Source organism: Delphinapterus leucas, chromosome X (genome assembly GCF_059928025.1).
Source record: "Delphinapterus leucas isolate spDelLeu-1000000601 "Yukka" chromosome X, BTC_Dleu_Yukka2, whole genome shotgun sequence".
In the NCBI taxonomy this organism is placed as follows: Eukaryota; Metazoa; Chordata; class Mammalia; order Artiodactyla; family Monodontidae; genus Delphinapterus; species Delphinapterus leucas.
In genome coordinates this window covers 127,615,734-127,638,597 of record NC_143150.1, presented here as the reverse complement: position 1 = coordinate 127,638,597, position 22,864 = coordinate 127,615,734, and the positions used below count along the sequence as shown (strand labels likewise).

The 22,864-nt window shown below is 44.2% G+C and overlaps 1 protein-coding gene across 12 annotated transcripts in view; it reads left to right on the top strand.

The window, feature by feature from the left end:
* TBL1X (transducin beta like 1 X-linked) overlaps positions 1 to 22,864 on the top strand; it is a 240,491-nt gene that overhangs the window by 127,794 nt on the left and 89,833 nt on the right. For 3 of the 12 annotated variants that reach the window (XM_089904824.1, XM_089904826.1, XM_089904827.1), the window contains one exon: positions 11,225 to 11,309. The exons of the other annotated variants lie outside the window; for them this stretch is intronic. The gene's annotated coding sequence lies outside the window, so the exon portion shown is untranslated. The remainder of the gene's footprint in view (positions 1 to 11,224; positions 11,310 to 22,864) is intronic. 12 annotated transcript variants of the gene reach the window in all.

The window sequence follows — 22,864 nt, the reverse complement described above, 5'->3', positions numbered from 1 at the left end:
TTATACCTACATGTACACTTCTGTCGTGGACTCTTTGACCCCTTTTCTTAAAGCTGTCGTGTGTGTGTGAGAGGGTTATGGCGGCTTGTTAATGAGAGTTGATGTGTTTGAGTGTCACTGTGGTGTGTGGGTACAGCTCATCTTGTATTTCCTAGTGTGTTTATCAAAAGACAGTATCTTTATAGAATGACATCTGTAGGAAGAGCATAGATTCTTATGTTAGCTAATAAAGGATTTTAAAATATATATAATTATAAATTGGCAAGCTTGCTAACTTGTTTCTACTTGTCATTGGCCAACGTTTGTTTCCCAAGGGTGTGTGTATATGTGTGAATGAGTGTGTACGTGTGACATATGTTTTGTTGTGCCAGTGAATTAATTGAATATCTATTATGTGACAAGCTCTGCGCTGTCTTTGAAGCATTGAGCTGGTTCATAATACACTGGGGACAAGGAGGGAATTTTTTTTTTTTTTATTGCTCTGAAGTCATTGGCTGTTACTACTCTCTCCTTTCACTGTTTTATAACATCACACAGAAAGCTTTACAAATATTCTATTTCAGTTCCTCCTTTTAGAGTGTTTCAGTATTTCTATTTTTTTTTATTCTCTAAAGAATGCTTTCCAAACTTGGAAATGAAACTAATGAAAGGGGAGGAAAATGATGATTCAGAAATTAATGATAGAAGGACTTACCTGACGGTCCAGTGGTTGAGTCTCTGTGCTTCCGCAGCAGGGGGCGTGAGTTTGATCCCTGGTCGGGGAACTAAAACCCCACATGCCTCACGGTGTGGCAAAAAAAAAACAAACAACAAACATATATATACACACACACACACACACACACACACATATACACACACATATATATGTGGCAAAAAAAAAAACAACAAACATATATACACACACACACACACACATATATATGATAGTTAAAGAGAAACGCTGATGAATTTTTTTAAATTAATTTTTTATTTTTGGCTGCGTTGGGTCTTCGTTGCTGCACGCGGGCTTTACTTGCGGCGAGCGGGGGCTACTCTTGGTTGTGGTGCGTGGGCTTCTCATTGCAGTGGCTTCTCTTGTTGCGGAGCTTGGGCTCTAGGCGTGCGGGCTCAGTACTTGTGGCACGCGGGCTTCAGTAGTTGTGGCTCACGGGCTCTAGAGCGCAGGCTCTGTAGTTGTGGCGCAGGGGCTTAGTTGCTCCGAGGCATGTGGGACCTTCCCAGACCAGGGATTGAACCTGTGTCCCCTGCATTGGCAGGCATATTCTTAACCACTGTGCCACCAGGGAAGTCCCTCTGATGATTTTAGAGTGCAGTGTCTGTCGTTTTATAGCTTAATGGATTTGGCTTCTCAGTGGTGTTTCTGTGTTTTTGCTCAAAATTATGTTGAATAGGTAAGTCTAGCCATGAGTCATTTCCCGCCAAATTCCAACAGATGAGGTGTAACGCATGGAGAAATGGTCGTATTTCTGTAATAAGGAGTATCTTCTCGGCACTCAAGGTTCTATTTCCTTTCAGTGTGTTACTCCTAGACGCGCTAGGCATTTTCTTGGTTCTACCTTATGCAGTACACACAGAAATGAGGAATGGAGGGGACAGCAGGACTCACTCCCAGGTTCCTTTCCAAATTGTGGCTCAAGGTCAAAGATGTTCAGTTTGAACTCAGTTTCCCAGGGCATATGGGTGCACATACATGCACAGTGCCAGTTCCAACTGTGGACAAACGGAATCCATATTCTCTCCACCGAAAAATGTTTCGGGCACATAATTTTAAAATTTGCATGTGAACCAGTTTAAGAGGAATTGCGTGGCCTAGGGAGTCCCCAGACCCTTCCATCCTGCAGACCACAATCAAGGGATTTTAGCTGCTGCAGGCTCTCAGACTGACTTGTAAGGGAGTCAGGTCCTCGGTCTTCACTGTTTTTCTTATCCTCGGCATCCCCATGAGATATAGATGGTTATTCCCACTGTACACTTAAGATACAGGGTCTCAGACAGGTTGAATAATTTGACCATGACTGTGGAAACGAGTAAGGGTTCAGAGCCAGGAATTAAGCCCAGGACTGCCTCCACCATATGCCTCCTCTGATGAAAGGGATGTTTTTCAAGCGTTGTTCATGTGGTAAAAGACCTCAGGGTTCCAGACAGTTAAAATTGGTTCCAAGACACACTGTGAAGACTTAGGTTTCTGACCAGGAAATCATTAGTCCCAATAGTTTTTAAATATTTTTTTTGGTTTAATATTTATTGGTCTGCACTGGCTCTTAGTTGCCGCGTGAGGGATCTTCAGTGGTGGCGTGCGGGATCTAGTTCCCTGACCAGGGATCGAACCCGCGTCCCCTGCATTGGGAGCGCAGAGTCTTAACCGCTGGACCACCAGGGAAGTCACTAGTCGCTATAGTTTTATTTCTTTACTCCCTCTTCCCCTGTGATGAATCTCTCTGTGTTATATGAGGTCAGTTAGCAGCTTTTAACCTTTCTAGTACGTTGGAAGTGAAGAGGGGAGTCATTCAAGTCAGCTGGTAGCCTGGGATGTAACTTTATATAGCTTTGGAGGTGACGGAACTCTGGTTCCCTAAAGCACTGCCTCACAGTGGGGGCCCCAATGTTCTGTCTTACCTCGTGTCTGGGATGGCTGCTCCAGCTCCTGCCCTCACATCACATCCCTGTCCCAGTCCTTGAGTAGGAGTGAGGAGGGGGACTTCATTGCCTTTAAGAGCACAGACAAGAGGTTTCATTTCTGACTTCTGCTCATAGCCATTGGCCAGAACTGGGTTACGTGGAAAGCTTCTCCTTTTGGAAGGGGTGTGGCCATGTGCCTACACAAAATCCAGGTGTCCTGTTCTCAAAGGGTGAAGGGGGGAAGTGGATAATGGTAGTCTAGCCGACCCTGTCCTCACTTTAGTGGGAAGGTGGCGTTACTAAAACAACAACACGTTAGATGCAAAATTCTAGACTGTGGGACAAGGGTCATATATGGTACAGCAAGGGCTCCTGCAAAGAGCATCCCTGGCCCATCTTTTGAAACTCAACTGTGAGTACTTCCTGTCTGCTGGCCACCACTTACTCTGAGTTTTAACCAGGTGACTAGAGACCTCTTTCTTTGTGCACGAAGTGGGAATATGATCTGCCCCATTTTACAAGGATTACGTGGAGTAATGAAGATGGAAGGGAGCAACTCTGTTGCCTTTCTCAGCGTAGGTTGGAGGTCATCTAATGCGCTGTTGGGAGTTACCTTTTTACACGAGTGTGTGTTGTTCATAACGCAGCCGCCTTGTACAGGAAGGGACTTTGGCACCGCATGGCACGTTGCGTAATATTTGCACACGAAGTTCCTGATGAACTTTTATGCTCTTTGGTCATTTGCATTCACTCCATCTCTCAGACGAACACAGTCACCTAACCAGTAAATGTTTATTGAGCACCTACCACGTGTGTCAGGAACTCTTCTAGATGCAGGGAATATAGCTGTGAACAAACCAGACAAAAAGCTTACATTCTAGTGGATAAAAATATGGGTCAGGTATGGCACACTGGGTGTTGTGGTACCAAAAATGAGTGCGTGTGAAATCGCTTTGATATCTGCACTTATGTTGCCCTTTATAATGTTTAAATACGGGCGTTATTTAGCAAAGAGCAGATACTAACAGTCATACCCCCGCACCCACAGGAGAGGAATACAGTAGAAATGTTGAGTATTGATCGAATATTTTTAAATGTTAATATGGGATATTTGAATTATTTGTTTATAATTTTCAGTCATGTAAGTAGAAAATTAAAGTTCATTTAAGTTCTTTTATGTTTTCAACAAATACATAAAATACCACCTCCCTCTATATAATAGTACTGGGTTGAAAAAAAAGACAACACAACACTCTTTAGTGTTGCCAGTTAGAAAGAGTGTAAGGAACAATTGACTGCTCCTGGGGTCTGTGTAGAAATGAGCAAACCTAATGATTTTCCCTGGGCATGATCTCTTTTAAGCTACTGAGAAGTTTATTGTCTTGCAGGTTGAGTGGAGTGGATAGTGACTTAGAGAATCACTCTAGGTGATTAATAAGAGGCCCCTGACTTTGTTTTAATAACATACTCTGACCCAATAAGGAAAATTCAGACTATATTTTCTTACAGTGGTAGTGCTGTTAAAATGTACGCAAATGGAACGCTTTTATGTATTCCTAGGCCTTTCATAGTATTTTGCTTTCCAGGGAGCTTTATAAATCATTATATTTATTTTTTACCCAGTATATCGGTTCTAAATGCACCTCTTGACCTGCCACCGTGCATTTTCATTCGGTGAGAATCACACTGTTAAACGGAGGTTTATGCCATGTAGAAATTAAGGAGATAAATGCAGATACACACAGCTGTGTGAGGTCCCAGTGTGTGATGAATTACTTCCTTACATTTATGGCGGACTTCTCTCCCCCTAATGTGCACGTGGGAGCAGCCCCATTTATGAGTGCTTAAATGGGGACTTCCTCTGTATGACACCGTTTTGACTGATTGAGCCATTAAAATCCAGTAGGAATAATGCGATGGGGGAGACAGCAGAGACAGCTACAGGACATCATATTTGTTTTACTTGACCAGTTTGTTTGGGGCTGAAGTGACTAGATTTGTGGTGTGTGGCGGGTACAGCTTCTCATGGCACACATTCTGATGAAATAGTGTTAATGATGGTTGCTCTACTGCATTTTAAGTAGATGCCTTGTAAATTCTTAGCCCGCTGATGCACCTCTGATCATGTCGTCGTCTTTTTCTCACCTCCCCCTCCATCCCCCCACGAAGCCTGCCCTGATAGTAGACACGGGCTCTCTGGTCACAACAGTGCAGGACTACATACAAAGTGCCTTCTAGGTGGAGTGGAAGGTTAGCTTCCTTGCGATCTGGAAGATTCGGACCTTCCTTGGGTTTTTTTGCCTTTTGCTTTTTTCCCTCTTGATGAAGCTGATGCTCTAAATTTTTGTAGTAAATATGGTGCATTGATAGTGGTATTATCTGACCCATAATTCATAAAATTGAGTGGCATATCTACAGTGTTTTTAGTCTGTTAACTTTTGGGAGAATGTATTTCTTTCCCAGTGGGAGTTAACCTGTGGAGAGCGAAAGAGTTGGGAGTATGAGAGTTATTTTTGTGAGGTAGTAGCTTTATTTTTTTAATACATTAATTTAATTTAATTTATTTCATTTATTTTTGGCTGCGTTGGGTCTTCATTGCTGCGCACGGGCTTTCTCTAGTTGCGGTGCACGGGCTGCTCGTTGCGGTGCTTCTCTTGTTGCAGAGCACGGACTCTAGGCGCGTGGGCTTCATTAGTTGTGGCACGCGGGCTCAGTAGTTGGGGCGCGCGGGCTTAGTTGGTACGCAGCATGTGGGATCTTCCCGGACCAGGGCTTGATCCCGTGTCCCCTGGGTTGGCAGGCAGATTCTTAACTACTGCGCCACCAGGAAAGCCCGTGAGACAGTAGCTTTAGAAGAGAGAAGTGTCAAAGCTGTGTGGATTGCCAATCTGTGAGGACATGCTAGTTGCCCATTACAATGTGAAGAGTCTTTGAATGCGGGAAAGACAGAAGCAAGGTTGAGTTCCTACCTAGAATGAAGGTGTCTTACAGACAACATAGGAGCAAGGGGAAAAAAAGGTTCAACTTGTATAGCACATGAAAAGCGGTTCCAGGAAGAACAGATAAATTCCCCAGGTACATAAGGAGATGGAATGGGTTTCTGAATCTTGGCGCTGTTGACACTTGGAACTGGATCTTTTTGGTAGTGGGAGCTGTCCTCTGTATTGTGGAATGTTGAACAGCATCCCTGGTTTCTACCCAGTAGATTCCAGTAGCTCTCCCCCCAACAGTTATAGCAACCAAAATGTCTCCAGATACTGCCGGATATTCCCCCCGGGGCAGGGACAGCATCACCCCAGTTGAGACCCACCAGAATAGATAGATAAATGCAAACGGATACGAGGATCTTCAGTTCTTTCATGGCAGTGCATACGGCGTACCATGGGAGCCCAAGGAGGCAACCAGCAAACTGTTGGTCTTGGGCTCCAGAAGCCTTTTGACTTACACTCATGTCCCCCAGAGATCATTAAGTCAGTAAAGATAGAGGTGGGGGAGGAGGAGGGATTAGATGTAGAGGATCAGCATGATGTTTTGTTTTCTAATTTATCATATTTCATGGGTATATAGCTCACTTCACAGATAGCTGCATTTAAATAAAATTTTCATAAATGAATTTGTGTAAGCTACTATATTCAACACAGTACAGGATTTACTCATTTCAGTATGAATTTACTTCAGATTCCATTGTGTATCCTTTTCTAATATTAAGAAGCTAGTTGTAGTGAAGATACTCTTATTTATGTTATATGTTCAGCATTTAGACCCTTGTGTCTGGTGAAGGGGCTTCAGAGTATTGGGGGTGTCTGGAATATTGTGATGTAGTGATTTACTGCATTAATTTTGTATTATAAGGTTGTAGCCATTTAAGTTTGGGCCTTCTCAGGACTCCAAGAAGGGTGAGTAATCACTGGTAACGATCAGAACTTCCTGGCATTTGGAAGCACAAGTGACTTCTTGATTTGTGCACGTTAGACATGGATATTTCTCACACGGATGAAGTAGGCAGTTCAGTAAGAAAGGACCTTGGAAACCTCCCCCCTCAACCTGACCTGAGCATTGTCATGTTAACTGGAAAAGTCAGTTAAGCTGGGAATCATTAAAAAAAAGATACAAACACGCCTTACTTTTGTGGTTGTTGTTTTAACCTAAAGCACGTGTATATTCAGTCGTCTGCCAGTACCTTTGCTCTGAGGAAGGTTCACAGCCAGGAAGTTCTGCCCTTTGCTCTGACACCATCCACACCCATAGTGTATTTCATGTGGTTTCCAGTTTCTAGTGAAAACTCAAGGACACCTGCACGGAAATCTCAAACTTCTGCATCTTCCTACGTTTCCACCTTGCCTTCCAGTCATCGTGGTTGTCCTTCCCACACCTAATTTCACAGCGTCTGTTAAAATGATTCCCACTCACCCTGTCCATAGAGCATCAACTTCATTTTAGCAAAAAACCAGAAGCAAGGCTCTGTGTGCACTCATACTTCATCATGTGAAATATCTCAGTGAAGTGTGTCATTGCAGCAGCAGGGACAGCTGAGCAAACTTGGACCGGCTTTGGGAGCAGGTGTATCCGGAGGTGGGGGAAGAAGGTCGGGGGGGGGGGGGCGGTTCTGAGCACTGCTTTCCAGCTGTGCACGTCCATCCCTGTGTCTCGGGCATCCCGCCCTGAGTTTCTTCTGTAGAGGAAGTAGCAGGCACAGGTAAGCATGTGTCAGTTCCCTGGGCCTCCTGGTGTCACTTTCCTGAGCTGTGCACACGTAAGTTGGTGCCTGGCTGGCGACAGCAGACAGCAGGCTCAGCCACTGGGAGTGGCAGACTCCTTTACGAGAACCTTTTGCCCTTTATCTTTTAACTGTTAGACCTTCCAGCAAAGAGTGAAGCCTAGTAATTATGTATGTGTCAGACTAGCCTGGTTGTCAGTCTTGTGTACTGCTGACATTAAACTCTTGTATGTAGGTGACACGGGGATGCACCAGCATCTACTCGTAACCATATGAATTTAGAGGGATGTGATTCCACACGGCTTACACGCACACACTTTATGGTTGTCATTAATGCTTGTTATAAAAGCCCTGTAAGACCTGAAAATGGCACATGAGTCGTCAAGGAGGAAAATGCCATCTTCGCTGGAGTTTGGGTGTTAAGTACATCGTGTTGTATTCTGAACTTCAGCTCATATGCTCTTCCGTGTCCTAGGCTGTTTATTAAGCATCTTCGTTGCGTCTGGCACAAAGCTTAGCTTTGCGGGTGGAGCGTGAGCTGGACACACTGTGAGCTCAGCCATGTGGATGCAGAGGCCGTGCCCTGCTGGAGCTTGCCTGCTGCTTGAAGACAGGCAGTAAACAGGGGAACTGGTCAGCGAAATGCCTTGAGAGTAGCACATGCTGTGAAGAATGAGCCGGGTGATGTGACCAAGGGGCTTGGGGTGGAAGCGCTTCCACATTGGAGTTAAGAAATGGAGACTGATGAGTTGAAGTCTCAAGGATGTAGCTGGGAAGAGCCTGGAGAAAAGAGTTCCAGGAGGAGGGAACAGCACATGCAAAGGGCAGGCAGTGGGACGGAGCTCTAGAAACTCGAGGGACGTAAAGGAGGCCAGGCCAGCATGATGGAGGCAAGCGACTGACCAGGAGATGAGGTGAGAGCTGTGTGCAGGGGACCCCCAGACAGTTCCTTACAGGATGTGATGGTAATGGTGATGTGTTTGGACTTGGAACCCTCCAGCGGCTTCCCACTGCAGTAACTGGTGGCTGGCTGCTGGTGGGGGAGGGATTGAAGTGGCTCCAAGTGGGTTCCAGGCATAAGGCAGTCTCCCTCCCTCCCTCCCTCCCTCCCTCCCTCCCTCCCTCCCTCCCTCCCTCCCTTCCTTCCTTCCTTCCTTCCTCTGGGTCTTAGTTGCGGTTCCCCGGCTCATTTGTTGCAGCAGGCGGGCTCCTTAGTTGTGGCACGCATGTGGGATCTAGTTCCCTAACCAGGGATCAAACCTGGGCCCCCTGCATTGGGAGCACAGAGTCTTATCCGCTGCGTCACCAGGGAAGTCCCAGTCTCATTTTCCACTAGCATAGCTCAGCGGACCTGGGAAGGAAAGCACAGACTTGGGACACTCTTCAGCGGGGAGCGCCAGTAGACACGCAGACGGCCTAGCTGGAGGAGTGTGGGTCTGGCACGTGACCCTGAGTAGGAGGCAGGTGTCATTTATTCGGACGGCGGGCTGGAGGAGGGGCGAGTTGGTGTGGGTGGCGGGTGGGTGAAGGGTTCCGCTGTGGACACGCCATGTGCGAGATGCTGGTGGGACCTCTCAGTGGATGCATCTCGCAGGCTTGGTCCAGAGATGCGTGTGCAGCTGGGGAGGCCAGGGCCCTGAGACATGTATTTGGGATTTGAAGCCAGGGGCTGGGTGAGTTCACGGGGAAGATGGATGGCAGTTCAGTCCTGTCCAAAGGGGCTCGATTTGCAGTCAAACAGAAAGCAAGCCAAGGGTCAGAAAGATGCCTTTTGAGACTTCCCTGGCAGTCCAGTGGTTTGGACTCGGTGCTCTCACTGCTGGGGCCCCAGGTTCAGTCCCTGGTGGGGAAACTAAGATCCTGCAAGCCAAGAGGCACAGCCAAAAAAAAAAAAAGATTCCTTTTGGAAACTTCAGGTGGCTAAAAGGTTTCCAAAGTCATTCGATAATCCCTTGTATTTTCATAGAGGTTTACAAAGTAAGCTTGTAGGAGATCAGAATTTAGTGAACCTGCCATCGGGAAACCTCTTGACAGAAGGTGCATCAATGTCATCTTATTCTTCTTAACTCTTTTCTTTCTAATGAGGGAAACAGCGTCCACCAAGAATTACGCTTAAATTTCCCTTTTTTCCCTCACCTTGCAGCTTTCGTCTTAGGTGGGAAGAAGTGATTCAGCCTCTAGATTAAGTAGATCTGAATACCTCCTACTTTTCTTGGGCTTCTGGAGTTTCTGCTCCAATCACAAGTACGGTCCTGATCATCATATAACGGCAAAATGTGTTAACTTTTTTGAATGACTTTTACGATTCACCTTGATTTAGCAATAACATTGATCCCATTTCTCAGCCACGAAGATCAATACAAATTTGATTAACCAAAATGTGTCATTCTGCCACTGGGAAGCTAAATTCTCCAAGGACAGAGGCTGCCTAAGGATTCCTGGGTTTGACTGACATTCAGATATTCCAGAAACTACCAAGATCCTGCGATTGTTTCTGGGGAGTGCCTCTGCCTCGCTGGGGAGTATCTCAGAATGTCACCTGTGAGTTTGAAGATCACTGAGGACAACTTCTTTTCACAGTTGGAGAGTTTGACTCTGGGTTATGGAAAGAAAGCAGACATTTATTCTTGACTTGCTTCAGAGTAAATTGTTATAGACATTTCGATCTAAGTTTGCCTGTAGCCAACAGCAGGGTCTTTGGAAGAAATACATTTGCATTGAAGGTTCATTTTCTTTGAGATCTTTTTTATTATGGTAAAACATATGTAACATAAAATTTACCATTTTTTAACCACTTTTAAGTACACAGTATACTGTTCGGTGGCATTGAGTGCATTCGCCATCCATCTCCAGAACTTTTTCATCTTCCCAAATTAAAACTCTAAGTAATAACTCTCCTCTCCTCTCCATTCCCCGCCCCCCCCCCGTCCCCCAGCTTTCTGTCTCCATTTCTGACTACTCTAGGTACTTCATGTAAGGGGGACCCTAGGTTATTTGTCCTTTTGTGTCTCACTTATTTAACTTAGCATAATGTCTTCAAGGTTCATCCGCATTATAGCATGTGTCAGAATTTCATTTTTTTCGTAAGCTAAATAATATTCCGCTGTACGTATAGATGACATTTTGTTTATCCATTCGTCCATCGGTGGATATCTGGGTTGTTTCCATCTTTTGGCGATCGTGAATAATGTTACTAAGAACATTGGGCTGCAAACATCTGCCCAAGTTCCTTATTTCAGTTCTTCTGGTTTTATACCTAGAAATGGAATTGCTGGATCATCTGGTAATTGTATGTTGAATGTTTTGAGAAACCATCCTGTTTTCCTGGAGGTTCATTTTTAAGTAATCTTGGTAAGGTATGACAGCAATGGAATCTAACCGTGCTTCATCTTATCTCACACAAGAGTTAGCAAACTAGAGCCTGTGGGCCAAATTTAACCCATTACCTACTTTTGTACAGTCAACAAGCTAAGGATGGTTTTTACATTTTTAAGTGGTCCAAGAAATCAAACCAAGAAGAACGACAAGTCGTGATGCATGAAGGTTCTATTAATTTTATTGCACGTAATGGAAGTTTCCTCGGAACACAGCTGTACCCATTGATGTCTGTATTGTCTTTGTTGCTCACTACAGTGGTGGAATTGAGTGGTTGTAACTCTGTATGGCCCATGGAGTGAAAACTATTTACTGCCTGACCCTTTAAGAACAGGTCTGCCAACCTCGAATCGAACAGGCTAACATGACAACAAGTCAGATGAGCATATTTACACCTGTTGAATGCTCTGCTCGTCTACGGGGGCTTTTCCAGGGGTCTTGGTGGGTCATCAAGCCGTCTCCCTAATTTATCACACCGTTCTGAACCTCATTTGTGTCACCATTTCACAGTTAAGCATCAGTCCTTGGGGAGACTTCCTTCGGTCGGAGATGCAGGTGTAAAACCCCAACCAAGTTTGAAACTCAGCCACTTCAGGTACATTTGCTTTTCTGTTCCCAGTGCCAGAGTTCGCCTCCCTGTCTTTGTAAGGGACTGTCTCTTCCCACTGAAAAAGAAGTAAATCTCTGTATAATGGAGGATCCAAACTGAGAAAGATTTCTCAAAATTCGCATACTTTTCTCATATACTTTTTTGGGAACAAGGTTTGTGCCCTACTAAAAGGCACTGTCTTCTATTTTTAATCTGTGATATTTCTGTAGAACCATGTAAATGTCATACTTAGAACGGAAGGGCATTTTCAGCGTTTTTTTGCAAAGTGCTTTTCTGTGCAGTTAGGGCTGTGTGTGACTTGTGAAGATTTCTCTTCACACAACCGGAAATCTGACACAGCACTGGTTCCCTCTGTTAACAATGACATCTTCCAAGTACCATTTTAGGGTAACACTTTGTTCGGTTTAATTTGTTGTCAGAAATGTCATTCCCAGAGCTTCTTAGTATACACAAGTTCCTATATACTTATGCATTTAACATATTTTCTTTAATTCATGAAAGTGATCTTAAGGCCTGAGAGAAATTTGAACAGCTCAAAGGAAATCAGGCTAAGCTTAAACTAGGAAATTCACTTAAATTCTAGTTTTCCTTTATATTTATTTTTTATAGGAAATAGGGCGTTTGCATTTTTGAAACTATGTTTGAAATTATATTTGCATGAAGAAGCCTGTTGCCTACTAGGCTGGTAAAATGGTATCAATAAAATAGAGAAAGGCAGGCAGATAAAATCATTTGGTTAAGTGTAGCGTGAAGATAACCACTAGTCAAGAATTGTAGCATCTACACTCAGTCTAATCTGATTTGTTTTCTCATGTGATCCTGTTCTTTCTTTCTTTCTTAGACACGCTTGCTCACTTAAGAATTCCATTGTTTGAAAACCAAGTAATTTGTTTCCATTTAAGAAAAACTAGGGGGCTTCCCTGGTGGCGCAGTGGTTGAGAGTCCGCCTGCCGATGCAGGGGACGCGGGGTCGTGCCCCGGTCCGGGAAGATCCCACATGCCACGGAGCGGCTGGGCCCGTGAGCCATGGCCGCTGAGCCTGTGCTCCGCGACGGGAGAGGCCATGGCAGTGAGAGGCCTGCGTACCGCCAAAAAAAAAAAAAAAAAAAAAAAAAAAGAAAGAAAAACGTGATTATGTTCCAGTTGAAACGAAAGCATTATTCTCTTACAATTTTGTGTGACTGTTTTAGTCCCTTTAAGGGAATTCTCACATTTATTCCTTTGTGGAAGTGACTGATAAAAATGTTTGTAGATTTATCTTGGCTTTTTATTTTTATTTATGTTTTAATTGTGGTAAAATACACATAAGATTCATCTTAGTTTTTATTTTTTCTTTAAAAATCACAGAGAACATAGAACAAAAGGAGCACAGCAGAATTCCAATGCCCAGTGTGCAGCTGTTCCCATGCTGTGATTATAATCGTAACTATCGTTCTGTACAAGCCTACACGTCTGGCTTCGTGTGTATCTGAACATGTGAATTTGTGCGGTGTAACGGTAAAGCCCTGTGCTCCTTTCATGGCACAGAAAAGTTACGTTACTTACCAGGAGACACACTGGAGTGCTTCATGACACCAGGAGGGCTTCATCACGACAAAAGCGGGCTTTACTTAACTGATAGCCCTCAGCGAGGGATTCTGGGGTTTAGCCAAGGTCACTCCGGGACCACACTGCTTCTCAGAGAGTGTGCCAGCTTGCATTGTAAGGGATGTATTGTAAGGGAGCCACTACCCTTTGCAAGCACCGAGTGTAAATTTCTGAGAAACAAAGCCACACTGAAATCCAGAGACGAGAAAGCCGGCTTAGACCGGGCGTAAATACAGCATGATTGAGATGGGTAAACAAGACATAGGCAAGAGTTTGGCCTTCAAGGCAAATATAAACTGTTAGAAGAAGGACCGGTTTTTTATTTTTTTTATTTTTAAGAGTCCCTCAGAAGTGCCATCTAAAGATAGGCCGAGTGGTGCAGTGGAAGGACGACGGGATTTAGGGTCAGACAACCTGGCGTGACTTCCAGGTTCCGACCCCCCTGGTGATCGGCTGTCCAAGTCTGTGAGATATCGGAGCATGGTGACGAATTCAGTGGTGGGGAATGCATCCATGTTGCCCTGAAGCATGACACAAATGCTGTGTGTTTCTCTGTCCCACACGTGCACATTTGGGCATACGTATTCCTGATCAGGCACGGTGAGATTCTCTATATTTTATGTGATTCCAGCATCCCAAGCCCACACTATAAAAGCCAGTGGGGGACCTTCACGCCCTTAGGAATCTGGGAATTCTGATGCCAGTCAGGAGAGGTAGCTGACTCACAGAAATGCTCATGTGTTCTTTTTTTCTATCTCAAGGTTCAGTCTCCCTTTTAAACTAGGAAAACTCAAGTCTTTTTTCGACAGAGGCAATGCCAGACCCCGCACTGGCTTTTGCTTCCGTGAGGTATGTTATCTTTCAGTGCCCCACGTCATCCATTTCCAGAGGTCAGTGGTACCTGCTCCCTCGCTGGGCTTATGCCAGCGTGCTTCATCACGATAAAAGCGGGCTTTACTTAACTGATAGATTTCTTGGTCCTGCTTCACACGAATTGTCTGAAGTGTTGCTTTCCCCAGAGAATTTCATACTAGAAACCGCCTCGTGCAGCCACCACACGTGAGAGTAAACTTACGCTGATGTGGTTCAGCCACATGAGACTGAGGAAGAAGCAGACATAAAACTCTTTAAGCCATCGTGTCCGAGAGACCCAGCCTGCGTGTCCTTCCAGCCCCCGTCTTTGGAGGACTGACGGAAGGGCACCCACACGAGTTTATTCTAGTTAGCAGTGTCACGTAGCAGGAAAGGGCAGTGAGGAATCAGAATTCTAAAAAGGTGGGCAACATTCATTTTAGGAATTGGAAAATACTCATGTTCGGTAGCCATTGTCGCATGAAGTCAGGCCTTCTGTGAGAATGCACGTTGAACGTATTTAGCTATGATTTTGCAGTCATGTATCTTAATAATAATCGCTGCTTATGATTTCACAAGTTTCCAGTACCAGCGGTGGAACAGGGAAGCATTAACATCTTGAAGGCAGATCAGTCAACAGAGTTAAGAATTTTAATGGGAATTAGGGTATGTAGAAATTGCCTAGGTTTTATGCCTAAAGCACTGACATTCCGTTGCTGCTGTGTCATTAGCTCAGCTGACTGCATACTCTGCTGGTTTCTCGGTCAGAGGAATGACCTACTTGGTCACACTCCTCATCTATAAATAAATGGCCTCTATAAGTAAGATATTCACTGTAGATCTAAGACTCCATGAGCCTGGGTTTGACGTAATGGGACAGATGCGCACGTGAACAAAACGTAAAGCCCCACGGTGGCTCACTCCTGTTCCGGCTACTATGTCCTAGACGTAGAGAGTAACTGTGAGAAAGTCTGGTGTCAGTCAGGTGAAAAAAAATAAAGTGTCATAGAAAATCCAAAAATTAATTCAACTTAGTTGCTTGTCGGTACAGTGCAAATGACTGAATACATTTCAGACCAGCTCGGAAGTGTTAAAGATTAACCAAATGTGAAAGGGTTAGAATTATGCGTAATGGGTGCATTGTGTACGTGCAAATTGATTATTCAAAGTGTCTAGAAGACTTCTCTCAATAAAGTGTGTTATTGGTTGCAAATTCCGAGGTACTTCCATTGTACAAAAATAACTGACTACCGGACTTCCCTGGTGGCGCAGAGGTTAAGAATCTACCTGCCAGTGCAGGGGACACGGGTTTGAGCCCTAGTCCGGGAAGATCCCACATGCCATGGAGCAGCTAAGTCCGTGCGCCACAACTTCTGAGCCTGCGTTCTAGAGCCCGTGAGCCAAAACTACCGAGCCCGCGTGCCACAACTACTGAAGCCCACACGCCTAGAGCCTGTGCTCCGCAACAAGAGAAACCACTGCAATGAGAAGCCCGCGCACACCGCAACAAACACCCAAAGCAGCCCAAAATTAAAAATAAATTAATTAATAAATTTTAAAAAACCTGACTACGTACCTTCTATCTAAATTACCGTGAATTGTGAATTGCTGTGCTGTGAAATGATGAGAGCCCCAAAACTGAAGCTAGAACTGGGGGTTCAAATCCTAACCACTTATGAACTGTGAAGCCCGGTTCTGTTCACTTGAACTTTCTAGATCTTGGCCTCTTTAGCCACAAAGTGGGAATAACGAAAGGGCTGCTGTGATGGTTAAGTTGTATAATGGACCTAAGGGACTTTATAAAATGTACACTTCCTTTGCGGACTGGCGGGCAAGGAGTGGTTTTATGTAGGCAGGTAGTAAGCCACCTTGCTGTTCAAGGATGTTAGTGATGAAAACAACTGGTATGTGCCACTCATGACTAAATTCAAAGGTTACAGTCAGCAAAATATATTTGTGTTAAAAGTAAGAACAGGTATGTGCGGAAACTTGTAGAAGACTGTGGAAGAAGCTCCTGAGTACGGGCTGTCTCTGCGTGGTGAGAGTGGGAAGAGTTGGGGAGAGAAAACTTTTAACATTTTATCCTCATGTCAGGATTTCTCAACCTCAGCACTAGTGACACGTGGGGCCCGATAATCCTTTCTCATGGGGGGGACGTCTTGTGCATTGTACGAGGTTCGCAGCATCCCTGACCTCTGCCCATTCCGTGCCAGGGCCCTTCCCCCCAAGTTGTGACGAGGAATGTCTCCGGACATTGCCCGATGACCTTTGGGGAACAAAATTGCCTGCGGTTGAGAATCACTTAAAATCTCTCCCCTGAACATGTATTACTTATGTAATTCTAATGGCATTTTTAAAAAATAAAATTGACCCAAAGGAGTTGAAAACTTACTTCCGTGCAGAAACCTGCACACAGATGTCTATAGCAGCTTTTATCCATCATTGCCAGAACTTGGATGTCCTTTTGTGGGTGAATGGGTAAATGAACTGTTGCATCTAGACCATGGGATTATTATTCAGCGCTAAAAAGAAATGAGCTCAAGCCAGGAAAAGACATGGAGGAACCTGAAATGCACATCACCGAGTGAGAGAAGCCAACCTGAAAAGACTACATGCTGTATGATTCCAACTCTGTCACCTTCTGGAAAAGGCCAAACTACAGAGAGAGGGAAAAGATGAGTGGTTGCCAGGGTTTAGGGGACGGGGAGAGATGAGTAGGTGGAACACAGAGGATTTTTAAGGCAGGGAAACTATGCTTTATGATACTATAGTGGTGGCCACATGTCATTCATAATAAATTTGTCAAAACCCATAGAGGGTACAACACCAAGAGTGAACCCTAATATAAACTGTGGGCTTCGGGTGACGATGGTGTGTCCGTACGGGTTCATCGGCTGTAGCAGATGTACCCTCTGGAGGGGGGTGTGGACAGTGGGGGAGGCTGTGCATGTTGGGGGGGCAGGGGGCATATGGGAACTCTCTGTGCCTTCCCCTCCATTTTGCTGTGAACCTAAAACTCCTCTAAAAACTAAACCTATTAAAAATAATTTTCAAAAAGGAAAAAAAATTAAAGATGTCATCTCCGCACTGATGAGATTATTCTGTTCAGGTTCACGCTTCTGTGATACATAAAATAAAAGAATTGGGAAGTTTTCGCGAGACTTTGCACTTGGGTTCTGAAAGCACCATCTTAACGCAGCACGGCATTTGCCCGAGTGTCCTGAGGGCTCCCCGTGGCAGCTGTGTGTGTGTCCCAGGACCCAGGGACCTGGGCTGAAGTGCACCCCACGCTCCTGCTGCCGCCTCCACTGTGGTCCTTCCCAGGAACGAGGCACAGACCTGCTTCACTTCTGGAATAAAGCGCTTCTGTCGTGTGTTCATGTCTCAAGTCACCCTTAATGATATTTTACGGTTGTCTGTTTTAATTTAGTAATGACTTATGGGTGCACACCTTAATACAATGAACATGATTTTGCCCCAGGGCAGGGGTCGGCAGACTCCTGCCTGTAGGCCAACCCCGCCTTCCACCTATTTTTGTAAAGTTTTATTGAAACACGCCCACGCCCATTTACCTACTGTCTGTGGCTGCTTTTGAGCTGAGGCACAGTTGAGTACTTGTAACAGGATGGCTGCCGAGTCCAAGATACCTGCTCTTTGGCCCTTCGCAGAAAAAGTGTGCTCACCCCTGCTTTACACTTCTGGATCTTTACCTTCTTGTGTTGTCGTATCTCGACATGTCTCCCAAGTTTTAAATTTAACTTCAGGAAAGGGGAGGATAACCAATAGAGTAACCTAACTAGACAAATAACAGAGACCGCCAAGTACATCCCATCTGAAGTATTCTGGGGCGCTCCTTGTGTTTTTCTGCACACCGTGTGTACTAGCATGTATTTATTGAAATGCCTGCCGCGTGGGCTTTTTGATCAAAGATACAAAACACCATCGTTTTCTTTTATTAAAAAAAGAAGTGTTGGGCTTCCCTGGTGGCGCAGTGGTGGAGAGTGCGCCTGCCGATGCAGGGGACACGGGTTCGTGCCCTGGTCTGGGAAGATCCCACATGCCGCGGAGCGGCTGGTCCCATGAGCCATGGCCGCTGAGCCTGCGCGTCCGGAGCCTGTGCTCCGCCACGGGAGAGGCCACAACAGTGAGAGGCCCGCGTACCGCAAAAAATAAAAAATAAAATAAAATAAAAAAAGTGTTTGCAGCATTCATGAGAAGGGCACTTGAAAGAACAGGGCAATTGTATGCGGAATTTTGTACCGGGTGCTGCTGGAGCCATTGTTTTAAGAAGGTTTCTCAAGAAACAGACTCCAAGACTGAGGTGGAGTGGGAAGTTAGCTGGGGTTACAGATCTACTGCAGGGGCATGGGAGCAGGATGGGGCCGGGCGTGGAGCTGCCATGCCACCCGGAAAGCCCTTTTTGCCCCATCCCTCCAAGTACAGCCCCCTATCCAATCACTTCTCTCTCTTTTTTTTTTTGGCCGCGTCATGTGGCATGTGGGATCGAGTTCCCCGACCAGGGATCGAACCCATGCACCCTACATTGGCAGCGTGGAGTCTTAACCACTGGACCACCAAGGACGTCCCTCCAAGCACTTGTCTCAGCTCCAGTGTGACTGACTTCAAGAACAGAGGCTGTGACTTCTCAGAATTCTGTTCCTAAACCCCCAAGGGTGTCTTAAGTGTGCAGGCGGATGCACCTTCGGTGTGGCAATGCTCAGACTTCCTAAGGAGCCTGGTGGTCTGGTCACTCTGCCATCTGCTCCCAGCAGAGCAGGGTCACTGGGTTGTGTCGTGTTCACGTATGGATCCCTCACGAAAGGCAGGTGCTCTCCTCCAGGGCCAGGAGTCGCTCTGTTTTGCTTCCTGTTCTGTGTCGTCTTCACCTGCATAGCGGCCTCCCCAACCTCACTAAGCAGGGAAGAAATACGAGAAATCACAGAAGATGAGAATGATAAATGGAACATAATAGGAATACATATCAATACTGTATAGTAAATGTATATAATGTATCAACATGTGTCAAATATACATGCATGTATTCAGAGACAATATGTACTTATGCAAAGTGGGTTTGTTACAGAGTTGAGTGTGGCTTTTTTATCTAGTCTCACGCTCAGCCTTTTAATCGGAAAGGTTGTACCATTTACCACCAACTTTTTGTTTTCTGCTTGTGTCGTGCATTCTGGGTTTTTTTTTTCCCCTCCGTTCCTCCACTTTTGCCTAAACTGAGAGTTTTTTATGCTTTTACTTCACTGTTAGCTTGTTAGCTACCCCTCTTCGTTTTATTTTTACAGTGTTGCACTAACGTTTGCAGTATGCATCTTAACTTATCACAGTCTACATTTGAATGATACTTTACCACCTCATGTATAAGAAACTTACAGCAATCTGTTTCTGTTTGCCTTCTGTACCTGTTTCTTTGTGCTTCTGTTGCCATACATCTTTCATATATGTTTCAAATGCTACAATACATAGTTATTTTGCATTAAGCATTTATATGTAAAAGAAACTTCAAAATGAGAAGAAAATATTTTTATATTCACCCCAATAGTTACCATTTCTGTCACCGTTCCTTTGCATAAATCCAAATTTCCGTCTGAGATAATTCTTCTTAAAGAACTTGCGTTAGTATTTCCTGTGGTGCGGATCTCCTAGCAGTGAATTCTGTCTGCACTTGTTGTTTGTTTGGAAAATTCTTCACTTTCATGTTTTGAAAGATGTGTCATCTGAGTGTAGAATTTTAGATTGACATATTCTTTGAGTCCTTGGAAAGTTTTGTTCTGTTGTCCAGAATAATGCAAGCCAGAAGACAACAAGTTTATGGGATTTGTTTATCTTTTTCCTCTGGATGTCATTGTCTTTTCCCCCTCTGGCTGCTTTGAAGAGTTTCTTTTGTTGCTGACTTTCAGGAAATTGTGCTTTTCTTGGGGTTTTCTTTGGTGTTTATCCTGCATGAGATTTGTTTAGCTTCTCGGATCTATTTTACCTTTTTCAAACCTAGAATTTTCCAACAGATTAGATCTTGAAATTTTTGCTTTGAATATCACGTTGTCATCTTTAAGAGCTACTGTTTTAGAAATGAGCGCTAAAATGAACACAGTCTACTTTGGGAAACGAAGATAAACGTGTGTTTATAATCTTTGCGTGATTGTAAGTTTCTGTTGCCTCCTTGGACCACAGAGAGTTGGGTTCCCCGGAAAGTTCTCAGACCCCCGCCCTGGTCGTGTGCAGAGTGTGTCCACATCGTTAGCTTGTGAATGAGGTTTTTTATCGGTAACTGTCTGGGTAAATGCCAGCTTTACGGGCGTGCTGCAGTAGGAACCGTTTCCCCGTCTCAAATATAGGTCGGAAACTTTACCAAAACCTTTCTCACATTTCGTACAGTAATGATCTGTTGACACATTAGTGCGCAGGAAAGGAGAGTTGATGGCACAGCCAAGATTACCGTCTACAGATAACAGTACTGAAATGTTACTTACAAATAACATTCAAACTCTACATTTTTTTTAGGCATTGGACAACAAATATTACCATCTAACTGTGGAGACTTTAAAAATAATTTTTTCAGGGCTACTGATTTTTATTTTTGGCTGTGTTGGGTGTTCATTGCCGCGCGAGGGCTTTTCTCTAGTTGCGGCGAGCGGGGGCTACTCTTCGTTGCGGTGCGCGGGCTTCTTGTTGTGGAGCACAGGCTCTAGGCGCGTGGGCTTCAGTAGTATGGCACGCGGGCTCAGTAGTTGTGGCGCACGGGCTTAGTTGTTCTGCAGCATGTGGGATCTTCCCGGACCAGGGCTCGAACCTCTGTCCCCTGCATTGGCAGGCAGATTCTTAACCACCGCGCCACCAGGGAAGCCCGACCATGCAGGCTTTTTCAAAGGAAGATCTTTTAGGATGTTACTTGGTTTTAATTTATAGCTTTCTGTTGTGTATATGCTTATTCTTAAAGAATATTAAAGGTTAGGCCTTTGGAATTTATGCACAAAATTAATATTTATCATTAAGAAAAAATTCAAAACATTTTTTCTGTGTCATAAATAGAACTTTAACAGAGAAGGGATCCCTTTAGTGTTGTCTCTTTGAGTTTACACGTAAAACGAGAAGGGTACATTCTTACCATAGTGGCAAAAAAAATACATAATCCACCTAAATAAAAGGTATTCCAAAAGTAGATTTTTTTAAAAAAGATGAGATGATAAGTGAGATGTTTAATGCACTGTGACCTTTCACCTCACAGTACCCATTTTCCTAGTTCGGTGAGTGAAAAGAGAAATGAGGATAATGGCCTGATTTTAATTCCCAATGTATAAAGGCTCATCTAGAAGTGTCCTACTTCTTGACACTATTATGATATTAAAAGTAACATTTATTTTTGTAAGTCATTACCAACTTGGCACACTTGCATTCATTTCCATCAAGTACTGTCATCTTTAGATTTCAAGCTTCCGGAGTCTAAAGAAACGCACGTTGGTTTTATATTCTCTTGGAGAACCTACAGTCTTCCGACAGCAGAACCTCCCTTTACTGGACTGTCTAGCAACTGACGTATTCAAAGTCAATCAGAAAGTTGTCTTTAAAATTTCAGCGTATTTCTGAAAAGTCGGAAATTTGGGAGAGTTGGGCAAACCATAGCATATTGTACGTGGAGCGTCATTATCTAGGTGGATACCTGGGTACATGGAGGAGCCAGATGAGGAAGGTGGTTCACAAAATTTCTGCTGCCTACAGCTCAGAGCCATGAGAAAATCGTAACAAGAGAGAGGTAATTTAGTGTATGTGAACCCCTGGTATGACACTGTTAGTGGTGGTTCCTGGATATATCATTGAAAACACATTGTGAGATTCTGGTAGGAAGGATTCTTTCATTGTTTATTAAAAGGATTACATAACTTAAAGCACTTAGAACAGAGCCAGCTAGATAATAGATGCAATTATGTGTAAACTTTTTTTTTTTTTTTTTTGCGGTATGTGGGCCTCTCACTGTTGTGGCCTCTCCCGTGGCGGAGCACAGGCTCCGGACGCGCAGGCTCAGTGGCCATGGCTCACGGGCCCAGCCGCTCCTCAGCATGTGGGATCTTCCCGGACCGGGGCACAAACCCGTGTCCCCTGCATCGGCAGGCAGACTCTCAACCACTGCGCTACCAGGGAAGCCCTGTGTAAACTATTCTTATTGGTTTTTTTTCTTTTCCATTATAGTTTATTACAAGACATTGAATATAGTTCCCTGTACTTTATAGAAGGACTTTGTTGTTTATCTGTTTTATATATAGTAATGTGTATTTGCTAATCACAGAGTCCTGATTTATCTTCCCCTGAACCCTGCGCCTGCCAAATCCCCTTTGGTAACCATAAGTTTGTTTTCTACATCTGTGAGTCTGTTTCTGTTTTGTAAATAAGTTCATTTGTATCATAGTTTAGATTCCACATATAAGTGGTATATGATATTTGTCTTCCTCTGTCTGACTTACTTTACTTTGTATGATAATCTCTAGGTCCATCCATGCTGTTGTAAATAGCATTATTTCATTCTTTTTTATGTCTGAGTAATATTCCATTGTGTGTGTGTGTGTGTGTGTGTGTGTGTGTGTGTGTACCACATCTTCTTTGTTCATCTGTTGATGGACACTTATGTTGCTTCCATGTCTTGGCTATTGTAAATAGTGCTGCAATGAACATTGGGTTGCATTTATCTTTTTGAATTAGCATTTTCTGCAGATACATGCCCAAGAGTAGGATTGCTGGATCATGTGGTAACTCTATTTTTAGTTTTTGAAGGAATCTTCATACTGTTTTCCATAGTGGCCATACCAGTTTACATTCCCACCAGCAGTGTGGGGGGGGGAGGTTCCCTTTTCTCCACACCCTTGCCAGCATTCATTATTTGTAGATATTTTAATGATGGCCATCCTGATCTGTGTGAGGTGATACCTCATTATAGTTTTGATTTAAATTTGTCTAATAATTAGCAGTGTTGAGCATCTTTTCACATGCTTATTGGCCATAGGTATGTCTTATTTGAAAAAATGTCTGTTTAGGTCTTCCACCCATTTTTTGATGGAGTTGTGTTTTTTTAATTGAGTTGTATGAGCTGTTTGTATATT